The following is a 15,091-nucleotide window of genomic DNA, read 5'->3' on the forward strand; positions in this document are numbered from 1 at the left end:
ATTTTTACTGTAGCAAATAGTGTTTTACTGTAGGAAAGTCGTTTTTACTTGTACATATATATATATATACATACATATAATTGTTCATGGATCGTCGAGAGTAGTCAAAGGTAATTGTATATATGAAACAGTTCTAAAATTTTGAGACTCAATCTAACAGACTTTGTTTAACGTGTCAAAATAAAAAAAATATCGTATAGAGAATTGGTTTAAATAAGTCAAAAATTTTCGGGTCATCACATCATTAAACCATTTTGAGCATCTAATTTCATAACTTTTATATATTATAAAACATAATTACTACTTATTTTACTATTTCTCAACCTAATTCCAGTCCACAAACCGTCTTTGCCAGGCGTTTTGTTCTTGGGAATTCGTTGAATTTGGAGGGATATGCATTTCAAACCCCATGTTTGGTTGGAGGATTTGGTTGGATGTATCTGCATTTCAAATCCCATGAAATTCCATAGATGAAGGGTTTTAAAATCTTTTGCGTTGGTGAAGAATTTCTAAATCCATTATTTCAGTTTTTTTGTTTTGTGTTTCAGTTTTCAGTTTTGCATTTTAAATTTCAGTTACCTATCTTAATTTTCAATTTTTATTTTCATGTTTCAGTTTTGAATTTCACGTTTCAGCAAAAAAAACCGGATTTCAGCTTTAAAAATCGTATTTAAGTTTCCAGTATCGCATTTCATGTTTTAGTTTTCAGTTTTGAATTTCAGCTTTTAGATTTGCTTTTTACGGAGTAGTTTTTAGTTACAAATTTCTTGTTAAAATTTTTAATTTCATGTTTCAGTTTTGGGTTTCGTGTATCAGATTTGCATTAAAAAATATTTTGAGTAAACATAAAAATAAATACTGTAACAAATTTAAAACGTAAACATAATATTAATACTGATAAAAAACTTCTTTTGATCAGATTGCGTATCGTGAAATTTAAAATTCTTCAACCAAACAGATGATAAGATGTCAAATTCCAAGATTCTAAATCTTTCATGATTTCAAATCCTCCAAGATTTGAAATCTTCGAACCAAACGCCACCTTATTTTTTATATAAATAGTCATTTAATTGAAGATTGATACACATTCGAACATTTATTAACTTTTTACAACACCAAACGAAACAACTAAATCACAATCAATTACTACTATTTTCTACACTAGTTTTAATACAATTAATTGTCCATTGATAGCCCACAAGTGATAATTTAACCTCAAGATAATCATACACCATAATTAGTTTAGTGAAATAATAAACTAATTACCATACATACAAACACCTGTTTATAAAATAAAAAATTAGAAAAAAATGCAAGAACTTTAAACTCAAATTTCATACCTGGAAATAAGGGTAAGTATTAGCAGTTTGTCACCAATAAGCATCGAATCACATTGCGACAAATTTTTCGCATTATCAGCACGTGATTGCACTTGAACAAGACTCTTATAACAATTTCTTGAAAGTGTGAACGAAATGAACCAAAATTACACATACTCAAATTTAATTTTAATATGGGTTTTAAATAAGAAACATATATTCGATTTAGAATAAGGAAATAAGATTAGAACTGAAATTTAGATATATCTAAATTTAATTTTACTTTATCCAGTTTAGATGTGAAATTGTAAGACCCGATTAATTATTGTACAGTAGTGTAAATAGGATACATAAAGTGTGGGAAGCGTTGTGTAAATAAACAGAGGTCAGAACCTGCTCAGACCTTTGTGCGCGCCACGCAGGGTAAGTATGCGCGCCACGCACTGCTCCTGTACACAGATTCCAGTTTTAATTTAATTTAAACGTGGGGCATTTTGGTCTTTTCACTTGAAGCCAGATTTAAAGCTACTAAAAGGCTGGTTGGAGTCTTTAGTTCACATCCACCAACCTCATCACCTCTCCCATTCAATTCTAGAGTGAGAAACCCATTGAGAGAGAGAAAGCTCAAATCAAGAAGGAAGAAGTTGATTTCAGGCCAAAACGCGTGTATTAAAGTTGTTCATCTAATCACTAACTACTTTGTGATTGTGGTGGTAAGCTCTAATCTTAATTTACTTATTTAATTTGGTTAAGGGTTAGGGTTTTGGGTTAGTGATGAACATAAAACCCATTATTGGTGATTTTGAGAGTTCTTGGGTAAGATTGAGTCATGAGGACTCAATAATAACTAACCTAGGGTTTCAAAGTGTTAATTGGTGTTTATGAGTTTTAATTGGTTAGTTAATTACTAGCACACCTAGATATTAAGTAAATGGGTGTTATTTTGGTATGTTGATGACCCAAAATGGGTGTGTTAACCTTGAGATGGGTCAAAGGAGTCTTTGGTGACCTAAGTGGTCTAATGCGTGTGAAAATGTGATAACCTTGTGTTAAAAGTGCATTAAGACCATAATCGAATTAATGTTAGGGTTTGGCAAAATCCCGACCTAGTGTTAGAGTTAATGGTGCAAATGAGTCACATTTGCACTATGGGTCAAAATGACACTTGAGTGGTGAGTGAGTTGGTTCACCAACTTGAATGTATGATTAATATTGTGCATAATGTAATAGGTGCGTTACGTTGAAGGTTGCGAGCTCGATTTATCATTCACCAAAAGGTGATAAGGTGAGTGGAATAATTATACATGTGTGTATGTAATGTATTTACTTGTGCGAAATGCGATGTGGGTTTTAAGTTCGGGTATGCGATACCACATCATATTGGCATGGGATGAGGGTTTAAAGTTCGGGCGTTCGATACCTCATCATCATGTGTGGCATGTGATATGGGTTAAAGTTCCGGCGTTCTATACCATATCACATACGTGCGTGGGCGTAAAGTGTGGGTTTAAAGTTCGGGCGTTCGATACCACATTTCACGTGACGGGTGGGTTTAAAGTTCGGGCGTCGAAACCACCTAAGGGACTAGTGATGCATACTAGTGGTGTCTGTGTGCTAACGGTTCATTCACGAGAATCGTTCCCTTTATGTTTTGGTTAACCATGGTTGTGTAGTTGTAGTGTAGCATATTATATTGTTCGTGTTATATGCTATTGTTATGCTAGCTTGTGTTATCGAAGATTTAGCATTATACTTGCGATGGTATGCTAATTAGTTTGCTAGCGTGTATGCGGTAATTGTGTAAGTGATTGCAAGTAAGTAGGTTATATATGTATATGTATAATTATTGCATTCACTAAGCGTTTTGCTTACCCTCTCGTTGTTTACCTTTTTATAGGCTCCGGCGTGGACAAGGGAAAAGGTATTCGTTTGGACTAGTGATCCCGCTTCGTTATGTTAGGAGAAGCTTTTGGACGTATAGATTTTGAAGTTTGACCAAGATTTGGGTAGTTTAACCCCCAAACACCATGCTCAAAGTATCTTTTGGAATTTAAACTAATGTGGTCGAAACTTATATTTTGTACGAAACTCGTAATTCGGCATATGTGGGTCCGGTTTCGTAAAACTTGTTTTATTATTGAAACGTGTTAGTTTTAACTATTATAATGTGATGTGAAAAGCGTTTCATCTAAAAGTGGTTGGAAGTGGGAGATCTTTAGCGCAAAATGGGAAAATTTGGACAGTGGGCTATTAGGCCTTGTGCGCGCCCCGTACATAAGGGGCTGCACGCCGCGCACCCCACTGTGTATTAAAAAAAATATATTTGTTTGCGGTTGGATAACGGTTGGGTCGTTACAAGTGGTATCAGAGCATGGTCTAAGGGATTTTGACGACTTGAGATAGGTGCCTAGACTTAGACTTTATTGTGTATGCATTTTATGCTGGACTTGTAGGAGATGGGTAGGACCGGGATTGGTTAGTGCCTAGGTTTATGTGAACTAACCTTGCGCTATATGTTTTGTGTTGTGTTTGCAATCATCAAGCGAGATAGACATTGTACTAGCAAGTTAATGCGTCTTGCTCGCGTAACAATGATTAGCTACCATTGTTACGGGTTCAAATCATGTCAAACAAGCGATGTACGACGATTGTTGAGCAAGATGGAGTGGTGTGGTATATTTATGTCTTGTCCTTCGTTTCGTTGTTTAACTTAGTTAGTTTTATAGAATAGAGATGAGAAACGGACACGACACCAATGACGGAGGCCCAAGCGAGGACTCCGAATTCACGGCCAAAGTTGAGGCCATCTTTAAAAAGCCAAAAACGAAATTTCTCGACGATGTCCGAAAGGTTTTCCAAGAATCAGTTGATGGGCAAGTAACCGAGTTAATCAATGAGCAAATGAATTCCGCGATCGAAGAGGCATTAGAAGCTAGAAACATTTATCCTCGGGGCGAAGGGGGTGATGGTAATGGGGGATATGGAAGGCGAGACTTCCATTACAAAAATTTCAAGGATGCTCAACCTCCTATGTTTAATGGGGTAAGGAATCCGTTGAAGAGTATATGTTGGATCTCCGACATCGAGGGGGCTTTTCGTACCACAGAATGTCCTCCCGAGAAGAAGATGAGGTACGGTTCTAGCATGTTGCGTGAAGAGGCTAAGTTGTGATGGGATGATAAAATTCAATCGTATGGGGAAGAACAATGCATGAGCTTGTCGTGGGAAGAGTTTAAAAAGGAGTTCTTTGTTGAATATCGAACTCAAGCCGACCTAAACACAATCCGGGACGAGTTGCACGATTTGCGACAAGGTTCGATGGACTTGGTTACTCTCAAGTCTACTTTCTTGTCAAAGACTCGTTTTTATCCGGAGTATGTTGGTAATGACCGAATGTTGATGCTAGATTTCTATCGCACTTTAAACGATGAGTTGAAACGTAAGATTAGTTGGGGAATGGCTAAGTCTTTTGAAAAGTTATTTGAGTTGGCCCGGGGTTTCGAACCGGAGGTTCCAAAAAGAAGCGATTTCTCGTTCTCTAAGAGAAAATTTGAAGGTTCAATTCATTCGAACTTTTTCAACAAGAAAAACAAGAAGGGTTCCGAAAGTGTTAATAGTGTGAAGAAGGGTGGTTCCAAAAGTTTTCTCCCTACTTGCTATAATTGTGGGCAAAAGGGTCACATATCTTGTGAATGTCCAAAGCCGCCTACAAACAAAATCACGTGTTTCAATTGTCAAAAAGAAGGGCACCGAAAGACGGAGTGTCCCGATTTGTATGGTGATCAAGTGAAGAGGTTAGAGAAAGCGGCGGGTACGGCTAGGGGACGAAACTATTTGATGACCAATGATGAAACCAAGCAATCCAATGAAGTTGTCTCAGGTGCTTTCATGGTGAACTCTAATCCGGCAAGGATACTATTTGATAGCGGTGCTAATTTATCGTTTGTGTCTCCAAGATTTGTGCCTAAACTAATAAACCGCTAGCTAAGTTAAGTCATTCGGTAGAAGTCAAAATAGCGGATGGTAAGACGGTGCTAGGGGTTGATGTGTGTAATGATTGTAATGTTGAGTTTGGTGCCAAAACTTTTAAAATCGATCTTATTCCGATGACTTTGGGTGAGTTTGATATTGTCGTTGGCATGGATTGGCTCGATCGTTATAGAGCCGATATCGCATGCCATGAAAAGTCGATTCGTGTGAAGACCCCAAGTGGGGGAGAGTTAATTATTCATGGCGAGAAACAAAGAAGACTTGTGTCATTATGCACTTATGCACGGGCACGTCGTTTTCTTAGTAGTGGTGGCATGGCTTTTCTTGCCCATGTAGTTGATACTCGTGAAGAGCCACTATCCATTCGTGAAATTTCGGTGGTTAATGAATTCGAAGACATTTTTCCGGACGAATTACCTGGTGTTCCGGCGGAAAGACAAGTCGAATTTCCCATTGAGTTGGTTCCGGGTGCTACTCCCATTGCTAAAACTCTCTATCGTTTAGCACCAACGGAAATACAAGAGTTGTTAAATCAAACCTAAGATTTGCTTGAAAATGGTTTTATTCGACCGAGTGCTTCGCCATGGGGCGCTCTGGTTTTATTCGTGAAGAAGAAAGATGGTAGTATGCGGATGTGCATCGATTATCGGGAGTTGAATAAAGTGACGATCAAGAATCGTTATCCATTGCCTCGAATTGACGATTTGTTTGATCAACTCCAAGGCGTGACTTATTTTTCTAAGATTGACTTACGGTCCGGCTATCACCAAATGCGGGTCCGTGAGGAAGATATCGAGAAAACGGCTTTTCGAACGCGTTACGGGCATTTTGAATTTGTAGTAATGCCTTGGTCTTACGAATGCACTGGCGACATTCATGGATCTTAGAACCGAGTGTGCCAACCTATGTTGGACAAGTCGGTAATTGTGTTCATCGACGACATTCTTGTCTATTCGAAAAGTATGAAGGAACATGAACGTCATTTGCGCAAAGTATTGAAGACGTTGCGAAAGGAGAAGTTGTATGCTAAACTTTCCAAGTGTGAATTTTAGCTAAGGGAGGTTCAATTCCTTGGCCATATTGTGAACAAATAAGGTATTCAAGTAGATCCGGGGAAGATAGAGACGGTAAAGAGTTGGGGACAACCGACTACACATACGGAAATTTGAGGTTTTCTCGGATTGGCCGGTTATTATCGTCGGTTTATCCAAGACTTTTCTAAAATTTCTTCTCCATTGACGAAGTTGACGAGGAAGAACGCTAGATTTAATTGGGAAAACGAGCAAGAAATTGCTTTTCAATTGTTAAAAAAGAAGTTGTGCCAAGCTCCGGTGTTTGTGTTGCCGGTGTAGTGTGATAGTGCTCCAAATGAACATATATTTAGTAGCAATATACTTCCAATATGTAAATCTTTTAGTTGCAATTATGTAATATTTGTTTAAATAAATAAGTGCGAAGACAAAAGGCGAAAACGACGATTTGAAAATGCAAATGACCAAAAAGCTCAAATATACAAGATACAATCCAAGTGGTTCAATTTATTGATAAGAAACGTCTAAAAATGACAAAAGTACAAGTTGCGGAACACAAAGAACAAGATATTAAATTATACGAAAAGGCGTTTGAAAATCCGGAACCGGGACATGAGTCAACTCTCAACGCGCGACGCAACGGTGCAAAAATTACAAGTCAACTATGCACATAAATAAAATATAATATATAAATAATTCTTAAAAATTATATATATATTATATTATTATTTAATAACGTCGGCAGACTAAGATCCAAAATGATGTGAGCTGGAAAATCAAACTCCACGACTCGCGGAGTTTGAAGGCCAAAAACTCCACGACTCGCGGAGCAGTGAAATTCAGAAATGCCTATAAAAGGCCACGAATTCTGCGAGTTTAAATAACATAATAATAATAATACTCTGTAATAAATAAATAAATATATATATATATAATATATATAGTATAGGGTAGTTTTATATTAGATTAGTTCGGGTTATGTAAAGGTTATTTTACGGGTTTTTGAAGTCGAAATTCTGTTCGTGTAACACTACGCGATAAATACTCAATGTAAGTTATGTTCTCCTTTTTAAATTAATGTCTCGTACTTAAGTTATTATTATGCTTATTTAATACCGAAGTAATCATGATGTTGGGCTAAAAATATTAAAATTGGGTAATTGGGCTTTGTACCATAATTGAGGTTTGGATAAAAGAACGACACTTGTGGAAATTAGACTATGGGCTATTAATGGGTTTTATATTAACTAAACAATACCTTGTTAATTTAATATACAAACTTATAATTTGACGTATTTATATATAACCACATACGCTTGACTGGGTACGGTGGGCGGATATCTATAAATACCAATAATTATTCATTTTACCGGACACGAAACTGGATAAATAGTTAATAGACTTGTTGAAACAGGGGTGAATTACATTCAAGGGTAATTGGTGTAATTGTTAACAAAGTATTAAAACCTTGGTTTACACGCAGTCGATAACCTGGTGTATTCATTAAACAAAGTATTAAAACCTTGTTACAATTCGAATCCCCAATTAGTTGGAATATTTGACTTCGGGAATAAAAATAATTTGACAAAGGCTTTCGCTCTTTATATTTATGACTGATGGACTATTATGGACAAATCTGTATGGACATATTAAATAATCCAGGACAAAGGACAATTAACCCATGGGCATAAAACTAAAATTAACACGTCAAACATCATGATTATGGAAGTTTAAATAAGCATAATTCCTTTATTTTCATATTTAATTGTACTTCTAATTATTGCACTTTTATTTATTGTTATTGTATTTAATTGCACTTTTAATTATCGTACTTTTTAATTATCGCACTTTTATTTATCGAAATTTCATTATCGTTATTTTTTTACGTTTTAAATTAAGTTATATTTATTTTACATTCGGTTTTAACTGCGACTAAAGTTTTAAAATCGACAAACCGGTCATTAAACGGTAAAAACCCCCTTTTATATATTATTAATATAATATATTTTGTACAAATATAATTGTTTAAAAATATAGTGTGCAATAAGCCCGCTCCCTGTGGAACGAACCGGACTTACTAAAAACTACACTACTGTACGATTAGGTACACTGCCTATAGTATTGTAGCAAGGTTTTGGTATATCCCATTTGTAAATAAATAATTAAAACTTGTGTAATTTGTAACGTATTTCGTAGTAAAATTAATACTATTTTATACTATTGCAGGCTTAAAACTCCACGACTCGCGGAGCCGCCCTGACCAGCCAGACCAGAAACCCTATTTCGCATTAATTACGGAATATTATTAATTATTATTATTTATAAACCCTATTTAATTTATTATTATTAATATTTAGTTTTAGTTTTTAAATTAATTTGTATTTTGTATTTTAATTAGTTTTATTATAAATAAAAATTAATACTTTTATAAAATAATAAAGATAAAAATAATATTTTTTTAAAAATTGTACTTTTTACAACTTTAAGTTTATTTTTATTTTTTTTGTTTATTTTTATTTGTTTTTAGCATAATATTTGTATTTTTATTGTTCGTAGCTAGTTTTAAATTTAGTATTTTGCCGTAGCTTATTTTTATTTCTAGATTTTTAGGCTTTGCCGTAAAATCCCTTAAGTGCCTTTTCTTTAGACTAAGATTTAGGTGCATTAGAATTTTGCGACGCCATTTTAAAATTTTAGTGCCTTTTAAGTTACGACGCGCAATCTTTTTCTTTTTTATTTCTCGACGATCTAGTTTTTAGGACTTAGAATTTTCTCTATTTCTTCTCTATAATTTCTTTAAAATTTCAACGAAAAATTATTTTAAGCGGTTAAATTGATAGACATCCAAATTTTATGCTTCGTAGTAATAGTTGGATTTGTTAGTGGCTGAGTTGTGAGCTTCCGATTTAAAGGGTTCTGGCTCCCTGCTGCATCTATTGGCTATTCGAAACGTGGGCAAAAGCAGAAAAGTCTATTAATTTGATAACTTTAAATAATTTTTATCTTTTTATAACTAATAGGATAATTAGTGAATGCACCACATTGTAGCTAAAATTTGGCCATCGCAATAAAATGGAAAATTTTGAAAACACGGCCTTGGAAATTCTTTATGACATCCGAAATCAATTTAATAAATACTCTCAAACGGGTGTTGATGACAATTCGTTCGGTCAATCTTGGATCACGAATGACGAAACAATAACTGGTTGTGAAATCTGTGGAGATTATCACTCAACATGGGAATGTTATTATTACGTTCCTATGGAAAATTATGCACCCATGGAACCTGAATGGAACGATTATGAGGAATACAATTCTAATTGGGATTATTTCCAAGAATATATCCAAACTCAACAACCAGAAGACGAGAAAAATTATGTGCCTGAAAATTCTTTAGATTATATGAAAATCAAACTCGAAGAACTTGATGCTCAAAATGAATAAATGAGAGAGTTTGTAAATAGGCAAGCTGAAACTCTATCAGATTACACACCTGTTGATCTGCGGAGTCGTGTACAAGAAAATCTCATATCATCGAATTTTGATGAATTCGAGAGCTCCGAAATCACCAATTATCCCGATGATACTTTTTATTCAGTCTTACCAATTTCACAACATATCAACACATTAGCCTCTACCGACGAAATCATCAATCCATAAATGAATGATGAAGAAGAAGAAAGGGTGACAAATTGGTACTATTGGAAAAATGATAACGTTAAAAATTTTACCCCCGAGACCAAACCAAACTTCTCCATTCCACAACCGTCCAACCCAATATTCTCAATAGACGATTCATCTACCGAAGATGAGCTAAGAGCTGTAATAGATATTGACACCTCGGATTTCACCCAATTGGGTAATAGAGGTGAAAACTTTGATCCCGAGAATGAACGGAAGGAAATGTTAGGAATTGTCCACCCTATAATATGTATGTCGGTGTATATCGATCCATTTGACCAATAACCAGAAAAGAGACATATCCATTTACTAAAAGCTACACTTAAAAAAGAATTAAGTAGTGACGATCAGGTGAGTCTAAACTTTAAACCCATTGATATATTATACACCACCCGAGATGTAAATAACTGGCTCACTATTTTAATTCGTGGAACTTATTCTACCGACTTCACATGTCGTCAGCTAAGTGTGGAGAAGTCTAACCTCACTTAACGTTAAATTAGGGGTTCGGGTTAGTGCATAACTCGTTAATAAAAATGCATGATTAGGGTAAAAGTCGCTTTTTCAAATATTAGTAAACATTTCAGAAAAGCAGCCGTTTTTGAAAAAAAGCATGTGTGATAAAACAAGAAGGAATGAACGATGAGGCGCGCCATCTATCATTCGACGAGCTTTGTAATTACAAACTGGGTATTTTCAATCACTTTTCTACACTAATCACCCTCATGAATTTATAATTAGAGTCTGATTTCATGTAAATGAGGGCATTGCATGATCTCAAGTGTGGGGAAGGGTTATAAATTCTCTCGGGTTTATACGCCAAATTTTATGAAAATTTGAAAAATTTTCAACCAAATGAATTTAAAATCATGTTTATATATATTTATGAACGGTGAAAATTAGGTGTTAATACCGAAATTATCGTTAACTCGGAAAGGACATAAATTGAGAAACACCCTAAAACGCTTGAATTCATTTAAAATGGAATAAAGGAGAATAAAAAGGCAAAGCAAGAAACTAAGTGTGGGGAGAATGTACCTAGTTATTCAATTAAAAACTATCTAGCACATGTTTCTGTAAAGTTTATTGCAGGTGCTTTTGTTTTGGACTAAATTAACTATTTTACCCGATGAAAGAAAAGAAAAGATGGATCTACACGATGAATCAATTCCATCATTAAAAGGAAGTAAAGTCTTCCGAAAAAGACACGCGCTTCTTGATTTAGGTCAAGAAGTTGTCGTCCAGACCAGCTGTAGGTTGATGAAAAATCTAGAAAAGTCATCACTAAAATCAGCAAAAAATCCACGGACCTCAGCATCAAACAGGGTCGCCATGTGGTCAGACTTATCCTAACCATGAGAGGATCTGTCTCGTAAAATGGGGAGGGCGCCGTGCAAATTAGCTTGATAAGACTAATGAATCAGACCCCCAGAAAGGATAATCTCCTTAAAGATTAAAAATCAGCTTTTAAGCCTAATATTACTCAATTCTTGAGATTGACCTTAAAGATTGAGAATTACAAACTCATGGAATTCGATGATATCTAAACTCGAGCTTGAACGAGAAAATATTTTGATCAAAATTACAAACCGATTTGTTTTCTGAAAACCTATTTTCAATGCGTTCATTACCATTGAACGTAAAATCCTAGGAATTCACCTGGAATTCATTAGGTCACCTGAACCAAATCGGGTGTCAACCGTAAGAACGGTGGTTGCATAGCATGGTCGAAGACAGGACCTTATGCCAGATCGAAAAATTATAGGATGATCTTTACTATTGCTCCTACAAAGGATAGTACTAGCATCCGACACGTTATAGACCATAATTAAAAGCATGTCAGGGGACATTGCCTTAACAGTTGCTTGTTCAACGCTTTCCTTTACAACCGGACGGTAGTTTACCGAAAGGTAATATACGGGACAACTAAACTGGACGTGTTGCTTTCCTAATACAAGGTTAGCAAGTGGGTGACACAAAACCATAAGTTTTGAGCTAAAATTTTCAAATCTGAAACCCACAAAACCCACAAAAATATTTTGCAACACCGGTGAAGGGTTATTCCAGAAAACTTGTCTAGGGCAAAAGCTAGATTGAATTTTCAAAAGATCAAATATTTTCATAAAGATCTAATTTCCTAACGGATCTAAATTTTCATAGTCATGTGGGACTGTAAACCGCCTTTCAAATGTGCACTTTGCTTTAGAAACCGAAAGTAAATCGGCTATTTGATTGCAAGTATCGTTGACCTAAACCCGAGGCAACTGTGGATGACACACCCACCTTTAACCATGGTTCTATCGTTACTATCATTGTTTATACCACCATATCAAAATCACTGATGTACAAAGTGTGATGAATAAAAAAGTGATTCATGTATGTTTTTATTTCAAGTTCTGTATTGCTTGAGGACAAGCAACGCTCAAGTGTGGGGATATTTGATAGTGCTCCAAATGAACATATATTTAGTAGCAATATCCTTCCAATATGTAAAGCTTTTAGTTGCAATTGTTCTATTTTTATGTAATATTCGTTTAAATAAATAAGTGCGAAGACAAAAGGCGAAAACGACGATTTGAAGACGCAAATGACCAAAAAGCTCAAATATACAAGATACAATCCAAGTGGTTCAATTTATTGATAAGAAACGTCTAAAAATGACAAAAGTACAAGTTGCGGAACACAAAGAACAAGATATTAAATTATACGAAAAGGCGTTTGAAAATCCGGAACTGGGACATGAGTCAACTCTCAACGCGCGACGCAACGGTGCAAAAATTACAAGTCAACTATGCACATAAATAAAATATAATATATAAATAATTCTTAAAAATTATATATATATTATATTATTATTTAATAACGTCGGCAGACTAAGATCCAAAATGATGTGAGCTGGAAAATCAAACTCCACGACTCGCGGAGTTTGAAGGCCAAAAACTCCACGACTCGCGGAGCAGTGAATTCAGAAATGCCTATAAAAGGCCACGAATTCTGCGAGTTTAAATAACATAATAATAATAATAATAATACTCTGTAATAAATAAATAAATAAATATATATATAATATATATAGTATAGGGTAGTTTTATATTAGATTAGTTCGGGTTATGTAAAGGTTATTTTACGGGTTTTTGAAGTCGAAATTCTGTTCGTGTAACACTACGCGATAAATACTCAATGTAAGTTATGTTCTCCTTTTTAAATTAATGTCTCGTACTTAAGTTATTATTATGCCTATTTAATACCGAAGTAATCATGATGTTGGGCTAAAAATATTAAAATTAGGTAATTGGGCTTTGTACCATAATTGGGGTTTGGATAAAAGAACGACACTTGTGGAAATTAGACTATGGGCTATTAATGGATTTTATATTAACTAAACAATACCTTGTTAATTTAATATACAAACTTATAATTTGACGTATTTATATATAACCACATACGCTTGACTGGTTACGGTGGGCGGATATCTATAAATACCAATAATTATTCATTTTACCGGACACGGAACTGGATAAATAGTTAATAGACTTGTTGAAACAGGGGTGAATTACATTCAAGGGTAATTGGTGTAATTGTTAACAAAGTATTAAAACCTTGGTTTACACGCAGTCGATAACCTGGTGTATTCATTAAACAAAGTATTAAAACCTTGTTACAATTCGAATCCCCAATTAGTTGGAATATTTGACTTCGGGAATAAGAATAATTTGACGAAGGCTTTCGCTCTTTATATTTATGACTGATGGACTATTATGGACAAATCTGTATGGACATATTAAATAATCCAGGACAAAGGACAATTAACCCATGGGCATAAAACTAAAATTAACACGTCAAACATCATGATTATGGAAGTTTAAATAAGCATAATTCCTTTATTTTCATATTTAATTGCACTTCTAATTATTGCACTTTTATTTATTGTTATTGTATTTAATTGCACTTTTAATTATCGCACTTTTATTTATCGAAATTTCATTATCGTTATTTATTTTACGTTTTAAATTAAGTTATATTTATTTTACATTCGGTTTTAACTGCGACTAAAGTTTTAAAATCGACAAACCGGTCATTAAACGGTAAAAACCCCCTTTTATATATTATTAATATAATATATTTTGTACAAATATAATTGTTTAAAAATATAGTGTGCAATAAGCCCGCTCCCTGTGGAACGAACCGGACTTACTAAAAACTACACTACTGTACGATTAGGTACACTGCCTATAGTGTTGTAGCAAGGTTTAGGTATATCCCATTTGTAAATAAATAATTAAAACTTGTGTAATTTGTAACGTATTTCGTAGTAAAATTAATACTATTTCGTACACCCCGCTGCACACATCATAGTGACCGGAACTTTTCCATATTTATATATATTAATTGAGATTGATATTTACATGACTAAATGTTTCCAACGTGTTAAGCAATCAAACTTGTTAAGACTTGATTATTTGAAATGTGCTTCATATAGACAATTGATCACTCAAGTTGACCGGCGATTCACGAACGTTACAAAATTGTAAAAACTACATGTTGTAGTATATATAGACATATATATATGGTTGACATAAGATTATGATGAGTAAGTATCTCACTAAATATATTAACAATGTGTGATATACATAAGAAATGAGATTATTAAGTTAAGAAACTCGAAATGATATATATAACGATTATCGTTATGATAACGTCTACTAAATACATATGTATCATATTAAGATATTGATACACTATATTTAACATGATAAAATGATATTTAAATATATCATTAAGTGTGTTAACAATGAACTACATATGTAAAAACAAGACTACTAACTCAAGAATTACGAAACGAGACTTATATGTAACGATTATCGTTGTAACGATATTTTAATGTATATATCATATTAAGAGATATTCATACATCATAATATCATGATAATATAATAATTTAACATCTCATTTGATATAATAAACATTGGGTTAACAACATTAATTGAGATCGTTAACTTAAAGGTTTCAAAACAACACTTACATGTAACGACTAACGAAGACTTAACGACTCCATTAGAATGTATATAC

This window comes from Rutidosis leptorrhynchoides, chromosome 1, assembly GCF_046630445.1.
Source record: "Rutidosis leptorrhynchoides isolate AG116_Rl617_1_P2 chromosome 1, CSIRO_AGI_Rlap_v1, whole genome shotgun sequence".
In the NCBI taxonomy this organism is placed as follows: domain Eukaryota; kingdom Viridiplantae; phylum Streptophyta; class Magnoliopsida; order Asterales; family Asteraceae; genus Rutidosis; species Rutidosis leptorrhynchoides.